This window comes from Larus michahellis, chromosome 5 (genome assembly GCF_964199755.1).
Source record: "Larus michahellis chromosome 5, bLarMic1.1, whole genome shotgun sequence".
NCBI classification, from domain to species: Eukaryota; Metazoa; Chordata; class Aves; order Charadriiformes; family Laridae; genus Larus; species Larus michahellis.
The window spans coordinates 19,109,075-19,121,763 of NC_133900.1; the positions used below are offsets into that span (position 1 = coordinate 19,109,075).

General features: G+C 37.9%; 1 protein-coding gene across 2 annotated transcripts in view; it reads right to left on the bottom strand.

Moving 5' to 3' along the window:
- Positions 1-208: 208 nt before the first annotated feature.
- Positions 209-12,689, bottom strand: part of PCDH10 (protocadherin 10) — a 195,911-nt gene continuing 183,430 nt past the window's right edge. For both annotated transcript variants that reach the window (XR_012587273.1, XR_012587270.1), the window contains one exon: positions 209-317. The gene's annotated coding sequence lies outside the window, so the exon portion shown is untranslated. The remainder of the gene's footprint in view (positions 318-12,689) is intronic.

Consider the following 12,689-nt stretch of genomic DNA (forward strand, 5'->3'; position numbering starts at 1 on the left):
CATTCTTTCAAAGCATATGGAAATAAGAATAAATGCATTGTTCAGTTTTTCACAGTCTATTGTTAATTTTGGTAGGTTATACATTTGTTAAACACCTAACAAGCTCAAGCTAACAATTATGATAATTTAGTAGAAATGACTATGTGACATTGTCACAGAAACTGCTGAAAATAGGAAAGCAAATGAAACAGAAGACATTTCAGCTATGGTGGAACAGAAACAAAAGACAGACTCTAAAAACAGAATTTCTGGAGCAGTAGGACTGGTAGAAATATGTCTTTTACCTCAGCACATCATTTGGTTTTGGTTAATCATACCTGCAAACAAAGGAAAGGTATTTGTTTACAAATATAATTCCTTAGGAAACAGATAATTTGATTCTTATCAATCTATTACTGTTGTATTACCCAGCAAAACAAAGGACCCAATGTCAGTGGTCAGCTGAGGTTTTTTTCTGACCAGTCTCCTTTTTATTATACTGACAGTGGGTCTGACTGATGACACTATTTCCTTTCTGACTACATGGACTATAGTCCGGTACCCATGGAGGGGGCTCAGCCTATAGGACTACAGTGGAGTAAATCAGGAATCCCTGCTTGGGATTGAGAATCAGTAAATGCCCCACCAGTGGCACCTGTTAAGCCCACCCTGCACTAAGAGGAATAGAATGATTCATCTCTTCATTCTGTGATCTTTTTATCAGAAATATCAGACTCAGTAAACTATCAGCATGGACTTGAATTTTATCTGAAGGATAAAGTCCAAAATATGGAACTTTTCTCCCATATTCCTCTGTCATTTTATCATTTATAAAATAATAAGGCCATATCCTTTGGTATATCCTCTTATTTTTTCTTGGAGGTAAACTAAAATGATGCCATGAAAGGAAACATGACATGAAAAAACACAACTCTAACTCATAAAAAGAAAAGTTTTTGTGGCTAGAACTCAAAACTTCTATCTGTTGTTGGCCCCCAAACAGACTTTTTTGATGACCTTGGCCTTGCTTGGTAACACTTACAAGAAGAAAAAAGCTATATCTACACTATGAAAAATATTCTCTGGCTTCAAACAACCTGGTACAGCGAGTTTCCATCTACAGTTCCTTGGGGTTCAACTCCATCAGTGAAGGATTAACTATGTCCAAAGTGTACTGCAGCCCACACTGTGCTGTGCTTGGCCTTAATCCCTCTGGCCCCGCTTACTACTTCAACATACACCCTGAAAAAAGGGTGTTGTGTTTGCTGTTCAAAACACACAAAACAATGATCTTAATGCAATCTGCCAGAAAGGTTGTTGTTTTTTTTAAACACAATGCCAAGAGTTTATACTGTGTGCCGTAGGTATAGCAGGTGACATATGAAAATATTTCAGGGTGCAAGGTTTGCCAAGACAGTGTGGGAAGACCACATTAAAAAAGATCCCAAGGTCCTACACACATTTGAAAACAAGCTGTCCCTGGAGTGAGCTACCCACAAAACAACGTCCAGGTTTTATTTTAAAAGGAACTGGCTGGTGTACTCCAAAAGAAAGCCTGCAAGTAAACTACCAGGTGTGTACCTGGACGATCAGCAAACAGGGTCCCAGGGGCCACTGAGAGCTGATTCGACTAAGAGTGTAGGAGATACTCTGACACTTCTTGGCTTTACTTTGCAAGTGGTCACCTACTGCGTCTTTGGGAAGAGTCAGGATCCCAGATGGAAATGTGTCCCTCCTTCAAGGTCTGAGTAAGGAGCCTGCAATCAACAATGCAATCTGCTTTTCTCCCTTCCAGAGCATTTTCAACCACTAGTGTCTCCTTGCATGACCTTCATCCATGCTTACACACATGAATGTAGAAACAGCTGGAAAAATTTAAGGCAGCACTTTTCCCCAACTGCTTGTTATCACTCTTTTTGGCCCCAAGAGCCAAACCGAATTTGTGAGAGCACCTCTGCTACTTCGCTGCCACAGCCGTTGGCGAAGTGGGGAGCATGCTGAGGCTGGGGTGGACTGTTCCCAGAGTAGTAATAGCAAGGAGGAGCACAGACAGTGCTCAGTGGTCACAAGTATCGTCTCACTGAACATCTCTGACTTGTCTCCCCCTTCGCAGGGATAATTTCACAACGATAGCCAGAGATTAGTGCTGTAGCACCCACCTTCCTCTTGTACCCCTTTTTGGTGGTCTCTGAAAAGACAGTATTACGGCACATCCCACCAGTGTGTGGTAAAATAGAACTGATCAATGTTTGAAGCACCTTTTTATGTCTTTTTTAATAGTATTCTTTGTGCAAATGGACCTTACAATGCAGACAAAGAAACAGCAGAAGGAATGAAACTTAAAGAACATGAAATAAACAGGCCATGTGTCATACCCCATGGGTTGTTGGCTCAGTGCTACAAGCATCTTCCAAGAAGATTAAACGTCAAGAATTAAATCTGGCCTCCCACTCTGCCACCCTCAAACTCAGTATGAATTTTGTTACTGAGTTTCAGAGGGGGGAAATTTACTACCAAACTTTCTGAATCACCTTTGTATTCCTTGTATTTTCAGGTTGCTTGGGAACCTGTTGAACTCCTGGCATCAATTAGAGAAAGTTTAAAGCTACTTTAATTCATATTCTGGCTGCGAGCATCCCTTATGAGCCGTCCACCTGTCCAGAAGAGCCAGATAATTGACCCTTCTGGGCCTGCCTGTAACCCCAGAACACGTCCAAAGTGAAGACTGCTTCCAAAGGCTGATTTAGCCTTTTATGACCTCTTTATATTGCCGAAGTGATGTAATTTGGATGAGTCCAATGGAGAGTCAACTCTTCCATGTGCATATTAAACTGCTGAATGGAGAAATGCACCACACCGTGGTCTGTGACAGATTTACCAGGCACCCAGGCCTGATGAACGACTCCTCTCATTAAGGGGCATTACAGTGAGATTTTCTAGCTATGTAACTAAAACCAGACTTTACAACGTATGATGCCTGGTTATAGTAATCCAGTGAACATACCTGTGTAAGAGAAAGATAGAGGAAAGGCGGGCGATTTGTATAGAAAGGAGCAACATCTGAGAAAAGTATTTTAAAAAGATGATTGCAGCCAATATATGTGTAGAGGTGGAAAGAGGCATAATGAAAGAAATTGACTTACATGGCCAGTTATAACATATTTCATATAATGGAGAAAAAGCTGAGTCAATGAACAATTTTGTATCACTGTTATTGTGAAATAATTACAGTCCCCTTTATCACAGCTGTACAATATGCTGACTGAACAGGAAAACATGCAGTACACACAGTGTAGCAATTTCTACCACTGTATAAGTAAATGTCAAACTTGTTCCATGTATTCAGTGATTTTCTTAATGAAAACGTCAGCATAGCGCTGGCATTTTCCTCCATTCATTTAATTCTTGCACTCCCCTTTCATCCACTAGCTGACCTTTACATGCACTCGGTAGCTTGCCCAAGGTGCTGTCACACCTTCATTGCTCCTCTCTAATGATGGTCTTTCACTGCCAGATTCAAACAGGATATTTGGTACGGAATTGCAGGGCCCTGTTCCTAGTACAGTACGGTGATGAAAATTTGAATGCTTCACTACTTTACGTGACTTTCCACTTTTTCTCTGAAAGGAATAATCAATTGTTTACCAGAATCAACCTGTTCCAACATGGTCCTGTTACAGTATTATAGGACTCAAGAGAAGGAGTCACTAAAGGAAGAGCTGTTGCACCAGCACATAGAAACACTGAGAAATAGTAACTGTTGAATGAGTCAGACAGTTAACAGAGTCTGTTTTCTCAGTACAAAAGGAAAGGGATGACACACAATTAGAATGAGGGGAGCTTTAGACAAGGCAATGACAAATAGAAGTAACTTGCATTTTATAAAATAGGAACAAATATATAAAATCGGGCCTTGTTTATAGTACCAAGTCACAGAGAAAAGAGTTAATAATACTGCTGACCCAGTAGTTACACTGAAAGACGAACGCTTCATCTGGATATATATTATTTCTAGTATAAATACAAATAAACTGTGGTCCAAGTTGCTGAAATAGAAAGAAAGATGAAAATCTATTTAAAATTTGTGCACTTTTTTTTTTTTTACTGCTTGTCTGAGGAGATTTGTCTCTATTGTACTGTGTTTAACAGCCCTTTGCATATGTGAGCCCACCACTGACCCCGCAGCAGAGTCAGCAGGCAAGGGCAAGGTGTACATTAAATTCTGGAGTGACTTGAAGAGGGAAGTTGTAAAAGCTGAGAGAACACCCAGTAGCAGACGGTTCAAAAGGAGACTAAGTCCAAAGCTTCCTCCCTAAGCAATGACATTTTGAGGGTTTGCTCTCTCTTTCCAGGGTCTCTACGCTCTCAAAGACTAACTTTATGCCACAGAAGCTCCTGTTCCCGCCTTACGAGCCTCTGGGAATGAACAGAACAGATGCAGTTTCCTTTTCTACATCGTCTTCCCATTGCTTTATGATATTCTTTTACTTTGCCTGTGGGTTAAGAAAGGAATGGGCTAACTGCAAGAAAAAATACTTCCTAGCTAGTGGATTTCACAAGTTTCAACAAAAGCCAGACCCACCTGGGCTACACAAGTTCAGTTAACTTCACAGCTATGGTGTTATGTCTATAAGTTGATTTATGCCTAACAAACATCATTTACTGCACACAGAAATATAAGGAATTCCTGTCTCAGGCATAAAGCAGTTAATCTATAACTGCTAGCAACAGTTAACTCTAAAAGAAAGGTGACCTATTTGGGGAAAAGAATGATCAGTTATTAAAATCCTTTTCTACACAGCATAACAAAACATATCTCATAAAAACAACTAGGTTACGAATTTGACAGGTTTTCTGCTATGCCACAAGTCTCTTACTGTTAGTCAGGTCTCTACCTGTAATACCTATAATCAGTTTTTCTCATGAAAATGTGGATCAAAAGAAGTTGAAATGAGGCATGCAGCAAGGTGTTGAACATAGTAAGTAGGCTAAAGTAATTAAAGCTTTAGCTAAATATTTTTCACTTTTATCAGTTCGCTGCATGCTGAGAAAAATAACTTAGAAAAGAAGGAAAAGTATTTCACATGCCATAGGAGAATGTTCAGAGCCTGGACAATGAGAAAGCAAAAGGATCAGAAGTCTGCAAATGATTGCAGTGGGCCCCTCTGCCACGAGCGCTGGCACTCGGGCACCTCAGCACAGGATGAGCATCTCTGAAGTTTGAAACACCGACAATTTCTTTAACCAACTTTAGACACTTGTGATTGAGATTTTTGGCCATGCGCTCTATACAAAAGCATAATTGAATGACAAAGTTCTGCGGTAATAAATGACTCCTTGTAATGGTGAATGCTAGAGAGCCGATTGCTTATTTCTAGGAGTACTCTTTCAAGGATAATCTGATAATAGATCATGAGGATTTTCAATGCCACAAAAGACTAAGCAGAGCCTTGGGATTTCACTGAGAAGAGGGACATAACTAACCTAACATAATCTACTGATGAAGAATTAGAGATTCACTGTAAGCTGATATACTCAGTTATACAACCTTCTCTTGTCTCACCCTCTTTTAACGAACTGCAATGTTTTCCATAATGGGCCATAAAGCCTGTGTTTTCCCCTCCAGCAAAAGCCAACAGGTTCTACTTTGTAGGAAAGAAATCTGCACAAACACCCTCAGACTACAAAAAACGAAACCACTTCTTTCAATTAAACAAAATCAGTGCACTAATGCAGATTTCCTGTTCTACTCAGGAAAACATTCCGTATCAAACTCTGCAATAACAAGTATATGACCTGGAAAAGATGATCTGGTTGTAACACACTTCCGCAAACTATCAGTTTTACATTAACTGCTATTTTGTTAGACAGTGTTTGTTTGTTTATTTGTTTGGAGGGGCAGGCTGGGCTGTCGTGGTAATGAATTTCACAGAGTATAAACTTTTTGGATGAAATATTGCCTCTTTTTACGTTGGCAAAACTGAGTTAATGGTGGATGGATTCGGGTCAATGATACTAGTTGTACCAGACACGCTGCTAACCACTCCAGAGAGAGAGAGATCAATGTATGAGAAACATATTCCACGTCTGTCTTGTTTTCTTACACACATTGGCAAGCAAGATAACATTTGGCTAAATAATATATGAGGAAAGGCAAAAGGTGCAAGTCCTAGAATCACTGGAAAAAAAGAATTTGAGCCATCTTTCTAGATGCTCCAGAATAGGAAAATGTATGAACAGTTGATAGATATATAATTTTAAATAAGAGAACAAATAAGGAGAATAAAACCCTACTAGATCTAGAAAAAAGCTGAATTCTCTTCACAAGTGCTATATCCATAGAAAGTTCTCAAAGGCAAAAAGCAGACAGAGTTGAACACACACTCTTTTTTACCTCTCCCTGCAGAGTCTGGGAACATCATTCTGTAACGAGCAATGGAAAAGCAAAAAGCTCAAATTTTTACAAAATAATGAGTATCACCATAAAGGCCGGGATGGCCTTTTTTGGTCTCAGAACATGTGTTGTCATTAGATTAAATCTATATCCTATTTCGCTCAAGACAAGCAAGTTTGCTTCATACTTTCATCAATTTTTTTTTCATTTGCACATTTACCAGAAAGAGCCTATAACCTTAGATTGATGAATGAGCTTTTTAAAACTACATACTTGCCATTGGCACCCATGTAAAGCAGAAGTGACGGAGTTCTGCAAGATCTAGCTATTATCAAACTTTTGTACAGGCAGATGGAAAGTTTTTAGTGGGATGTTTCCCAGGAGACTTCTGCAATAGTCACTCCCCCCTCTGCCCTGAAAAGTAGATAACTACTGGGATTTTATTTTTAATTCAGACTTGCTTCTTGCCGTCTGTTTGTTATCCCATGACGTAGTCAATCAAGACTAGCTGTATGTGCGTTATTATGGGAAAATGAAAAAAAAAAATTTATCTTTTTTTTTTTCTTTTCCATCCAGTTCAAGCTACAAATGAGTTTTACATTCTTCCCCTCCTCTTCTTCTCTTCCCTGATCCTGTATAACTTCACATGATTTTTTAGACTATGAGACAGGGTAGAATTCAAAGAGTTTTAATGACTGAGAAATTGTTGAAATAGCTGTTTCTACTGCAACACATTAATGAAGTTTGCCTAACTATGATATTTTTTCACTACACTAATTGTTAATCTGACTAACAGCTTGCTTGTTAATTTAAACAGCTCATTCTGTTTTGTAATGCTTAGAGCCCCAAATTCTCTTTTAAGATGTTCTTTTAGAATTACCCACCAGCAATCCTGTAAAGTTTCAAACATAAAGCTCATTATCATTTAAAGTAGATAACCCTAGGTAGTTAGAAGAAGTGATTTATGACATAAGTCAAGCAATTTCAGCAAAGATTAAGGAAAGAGAATTTTTGAAGTACTATAATTTTCATGAAAATTCCCCATGTTTGAAGGAGATATTGTACGTGACTGAGATCTACTTTTCATACAATCTTCTCCACTTGCTTAAGAGGCTGCACTTTATTCATTTATGATAATAGGCCACTTTATATAAAGAGCCTTATTATTCTGAGTGAGTAATTTTGAAGGAGAGCATTTCCAGTGACCTAGCAAACCATGAGTTCAGAATTCAAGAATTAGAGAGGAAAAATTATTTGAAAATATTTCTTAACCAAAAGAAAAGTCTTTTAGAACTTTCTTGATTACTAAATTCTCAGCTTCATGGATAACTCTAAGCCCAAACGCTCTGACTGACAACTCATGTGCTTAATGTTAAAATGGCACTGAAATCCTTTAAACTAGGATCTAAAAATTTCCTACAGATACGATCAGAAGCATGTATTCATCTTGGTCAGGGAAGCGCATTACATTCACATACCTCCTGTCTTTGAGTTAGGCGGTCTGAAGTTCAGAGCCTTAAAAATACGACATTGATTTCAAAGGGCACTGGATGTGGCATTAATTAATAACTCTAGCTGCAATAATATGCTATTTGAAAATATTTAATTGATCTCTGAACACTCCATGGGACAGAAAGCAATTTTTAGTCCAGTTTGACTAAATTCAATGGGAAGCCTTTGTAACAGCGATGGAACAAGCAGAAACTAGAAGACTTGATGGCATAACGCTTACTACAAGAAAACTAAGCATCAGGGTGTACCCACATTACCTCTGCAGAGGCAATGCTTTCATTCCAGTCCTGTGACTTACCCTGAACACTGTCAATGAATTTGCTGCCTTGGAAGCAAATAATGGCAATAAGCAACACTGGCACGCTACTGCAAGTTTTCAAAGCTAATTGAATCAGCATATAAAAATGTTTTCCCTGTGTAATAAATCTCATTATAATCAACCTCTCTATGGCAGACGCTTCCCTATGATATGCAAATTTCAATTCTTTATTTAGGATATATTTAGCATTTCCATGTGACTCCATTTTCTATTAAAAAAATTTGAGAGTTGCATTAAACGCCCAGCTCTCCTTTGGACGCTGTTATTAGCAACAATGTATGCCAACGCAACAACAGAGCTTTTCAAATATTTGGACTATAAACACAATTTAGAGAAGGTGAAGAAACGGTTTCACTCAAACTTCATTTTAGGAGTTTCTTGGTCCAATCTATTGTGCTGACTTCTTTACAAGATGGAACATGGAAAGAGATCAAGGGTTTTACAGATATTTTACCTGTTTTTCCCCAACGTGAGAGAAAAAACCTCACGACATAACCATCATACGTTTCCATATTAAAGTTCAGTTCAGTCTCAATTAACTCATGGTGAATTTCCAAGTATAAAAAATAATAATCTTACAGCAACATCTATTGAGGGAGAAATACAGACCACTGACAACAATATATTAGTGACCCACTGATGCTATGATTATCTGCCTCAATCAGTCTTGTTACGCATTCTGGAGAATAGCTAGATGTGGTTTGGCATTTTTGAAATTCTAGCATACACAAAAAATGACCTCATTAAAGGGACAAAAAAAAAAAATCCTTTGCTTGAGAAAGTACTAAAATAACGACCTGAGTACGGAAAATCCAAGCAAGTAGTGTCTCATGAAATTCGTAAGTCTCCTGGCCTGAACAAACCCCATCATTCTGCTCTGCTGGGGGCAAGGAGAAGGGGAAGCATCAGAAAACAGATACTGTCTAGTGGAACCCTTTCACAGTGTATTGAGTTTCTTATTGTTTCTTGTAAGACATGAAGAACATGGCAAAAAAGTCATATATAAACCACACACTGAGATTAAAAGTTAAAGAGATGTGGAGTTGTTTTTATTCCCCGAGTAGCAAATGCTTCCCCCCATCATCATACTGTGAATATAGAACAATAAGATGAAACCAGAACTTGTTCCATGGATAATTACTATTTGAATTTGTATTAAGCATCTTCTCTGTTGTGATTCTAATCACGTAATCTGCCACAAGCACTAGGAACTAAAGCACTTTCATGATGATGGCCATGTCTCAGGATGGCAAAACCCAACCTGTGAATTTATATTCTTCCTTTTTATTGTTTTTGCAGGAAATTGTATAGAATAATACATCACTTCAACACAGACTAGACTGTCACTAACAATGATTTCCAAAGAAGCATTAACATTTAATAAATACTTCATGCTTTTTTGGTTTTTGGTATTCACAAGGAAAAGTTAAATTCATATGAAAGAAATAACCGAAATATATGTATCTCAGGGTCAAAGAACTGATCAGTAAAACATACAATATCATCAGCAGGAAAAGAAGGATTCATAATTAAAGGATATTAAATTGTACGTCTCATCAAAATAAGGCAGTTATCAGAGGGGTCAAGAATTTAAAAAACCTACACGCAGAGCTTGTGAGTATCGTCTGTTGGATAAAGCCATCTCCAGGTATCAGAGAAACTTTTGATCATAGACACTTAAATGATGAATCCTGAACTATGATAGAAGGATACATCATAAAAAGACACTTGACGGTCCCTAAATAAACTCCGGCTGAGAACTGTTTGATACTGGATTCAAATATCAGTGTGTGAATGAACTAAGGTGGCACCCATCCCAGGTGAATTCCCATACCAGTTATTCCTCTTTTTTTCTTTCTGCCCCCCGAATATTTAATTACTCTAGGCAAAACAGAACAAATTCAAAAGGAGAGACAGAGGCAATATAATTGTAGAAACCCCCCAGGACAAATACAGCAGATATATAGAGGATATAGATTTAAATCTCCCCTGATCCCACCTCTCTGGCTATGCTTCATGTGACAAGCCCAGGTTAAATAGGTAATAGCAGAAAAGGAAAGAGCCTGATAAGAATATAAAACAGCTCCTGAAGGTGCTTACATATATTCTTATCTTCAGCATTTCCTATTAACCGAGTGTAATTGCTCTGTGTTCTCTGGATCCCATTCTGATGCACCTAACTCTTCTGCGTAGAAGGGTACAAAGAAGAGTTGTAGATTTTTGACATAATGACTGGGTTTGAGCATAGTTACTACCATGTTTAATGTCACGCTGCTTAAGTGCCTTTGTATATGGGCCTGTGCGCGCCCCTTGGCAATACACACACTATCAAACAGGAGCTGCGCTTCAGCAGTAATCATCATGATGCTGAAACTCTTCTCTGACTCTAGCTCTAATAAACTATTTCCAGGAAAACAAAAATGTTCAAATCTAATCGCTACGTTTTGAAAGTGTGGTAATTGGTATGCAGTGTAAGCAGGCATGTCTGTCTTAATGGACAGCAGCTAAGAGGAACTTCTGATTGTTACAGGCTCTTAACTCCTGTGAAAAGTCTCTTAAACTATTTCTGAATACAATCCCTATATTCAATTTGGCAAAGACAACACCACACTCAGGATTTTAGTTTAGGCTTGTAATATCTCTTTCCCTGCATATGAAAGCGGTGTCTGTGATTTTTACCTTTGTAGAGTAAGGAAAAGTGACAGGTTACATCTTATTGTGTGGCTTTGAGGTCTGCCTGCTCCCTTTCCAAACTAATAAAATAAAAAGTGGTACGGAAAGCATGACCCCTAAGAGAGAGACATACTCCGACTTTAAGAGAGGAAAAAATGTCTGCATTAGGATGATAAATGACTGACTATAATTAATTAATTAATTAATTGTTTTTACAATAAAACCCAGGATTGGAACTAGAGGCCTTAAATGCATCGTGACCTATAGTTTTATCTGATAAACTATGCTCCATCAAAATCCACAGTCAGCAGTTATTTATTGTGCAAAGTTCCAAATTGGATCTTCTACTTCTGAATTAATTTGGACCCTAAGTATTTTGCATTTGTATTGCCACCCAAAAGGGTTCTTGTAAAAATCATGTTTAAAAAAGGGATATACAATATTTACAGTAGGAACACGCTTGACTTTCTATGATATTAAAAAAGCTTAGCGAAAGGGAACAATGCTCATCATCTAAATGTCTGGTCTAGAAAAATTACTCCTGGGGTAATTTTAGGATGCTGCTCTCCCTGGATTCAATTTATGTTCTGCATCTACAATAAAGGGCAAATGTCTCTGCAGTTCCCTGCTGAAATTAGTGTTGGGCTTGTACTGACTTCTCAGTCTCACAGCTTGGAAGAAGGCCATTACAAAGAAGCACGGAAAAGGGAAATGAGCCACCGCAGAGAAAGTCAAGAGTGAAAATATACTTCAAATCAATTTTGGCATGAAGTTGAGCTCTTGTTATGTCTGGTAGGAATGGATTTTAACAGATAGGAGAGAATAACCTTAGGGCTACTATTCTCCCAATCACACAGATTTTTGGTCTTTTTTACTTTGCTGAAAAGACCAAACTGTTAATGATTTTTTTTTTTTTAATATTTATTTTAAGGGTGCTAAATGTCTAATAAAATCTCAGAAAAGTGGTTCTGTCCTGGAAAAAGATACTATTTGCCCTGTGAAACATGTTAAACAGGTTTTTTAAATAGGACTGTTATTTTAACTGTTACTTTGTCATGTTCTTATGTAAGTGCTTTCCCAAAGATGATGGAGAAAGAGACAAAAGAAGTGTCAGTCTGACGAAGTATTAAGAACTTTGAAATGGTATTTAACAACATATCAAATAAAGGGCACAATTCAATAAGGGATCACAATTCAATCATTCAGTAGTATTTAGAAGACTATACAATTTTAAAACCCACTAAAATACTTATTTATAAGTTCTACCCTAATGCACAGAACACAAATTGAGGAATAAGATTTCAGAATAGCTGAAAAGTCATGAGGATTGCTCATAACCAGTCCAAGGCTTTTCCACAACTAACTGAAATATAGGTCATAAGTTTCACAAAAAAATCCAGTTTCAAATACTTACCATAAACCCATCACTACAGTCACACACATCAGCATCTTCAAGTTCAGCTTGCAGAGGCAAACAGTTAGAGTTGGATATAGTTGGGAACAACAGAAAGCGATGTTTCTTGCTACAAATTCTTGGATTATTGCTCAACTATCTTGGTCTATAGTGCAGTTTAGAGGAGCCCCACGGTCAGTTATGTATTTGGGGTCTGTTATCATTTGGGTAAGCGTGACCAGATAAGATCTTAACTACTATACTCCAAGCATACCCAAGTTCGTTTACACTGCGTGCAGTGCTGTATTGATTCCTATCTCTTTTCTGGGTTATTTCACTAACAAAATGGTCACAACAAATGTACACAAAGCCAATAAGCCTACAGACATTTAGATATTAACACACACCCATCCACCACC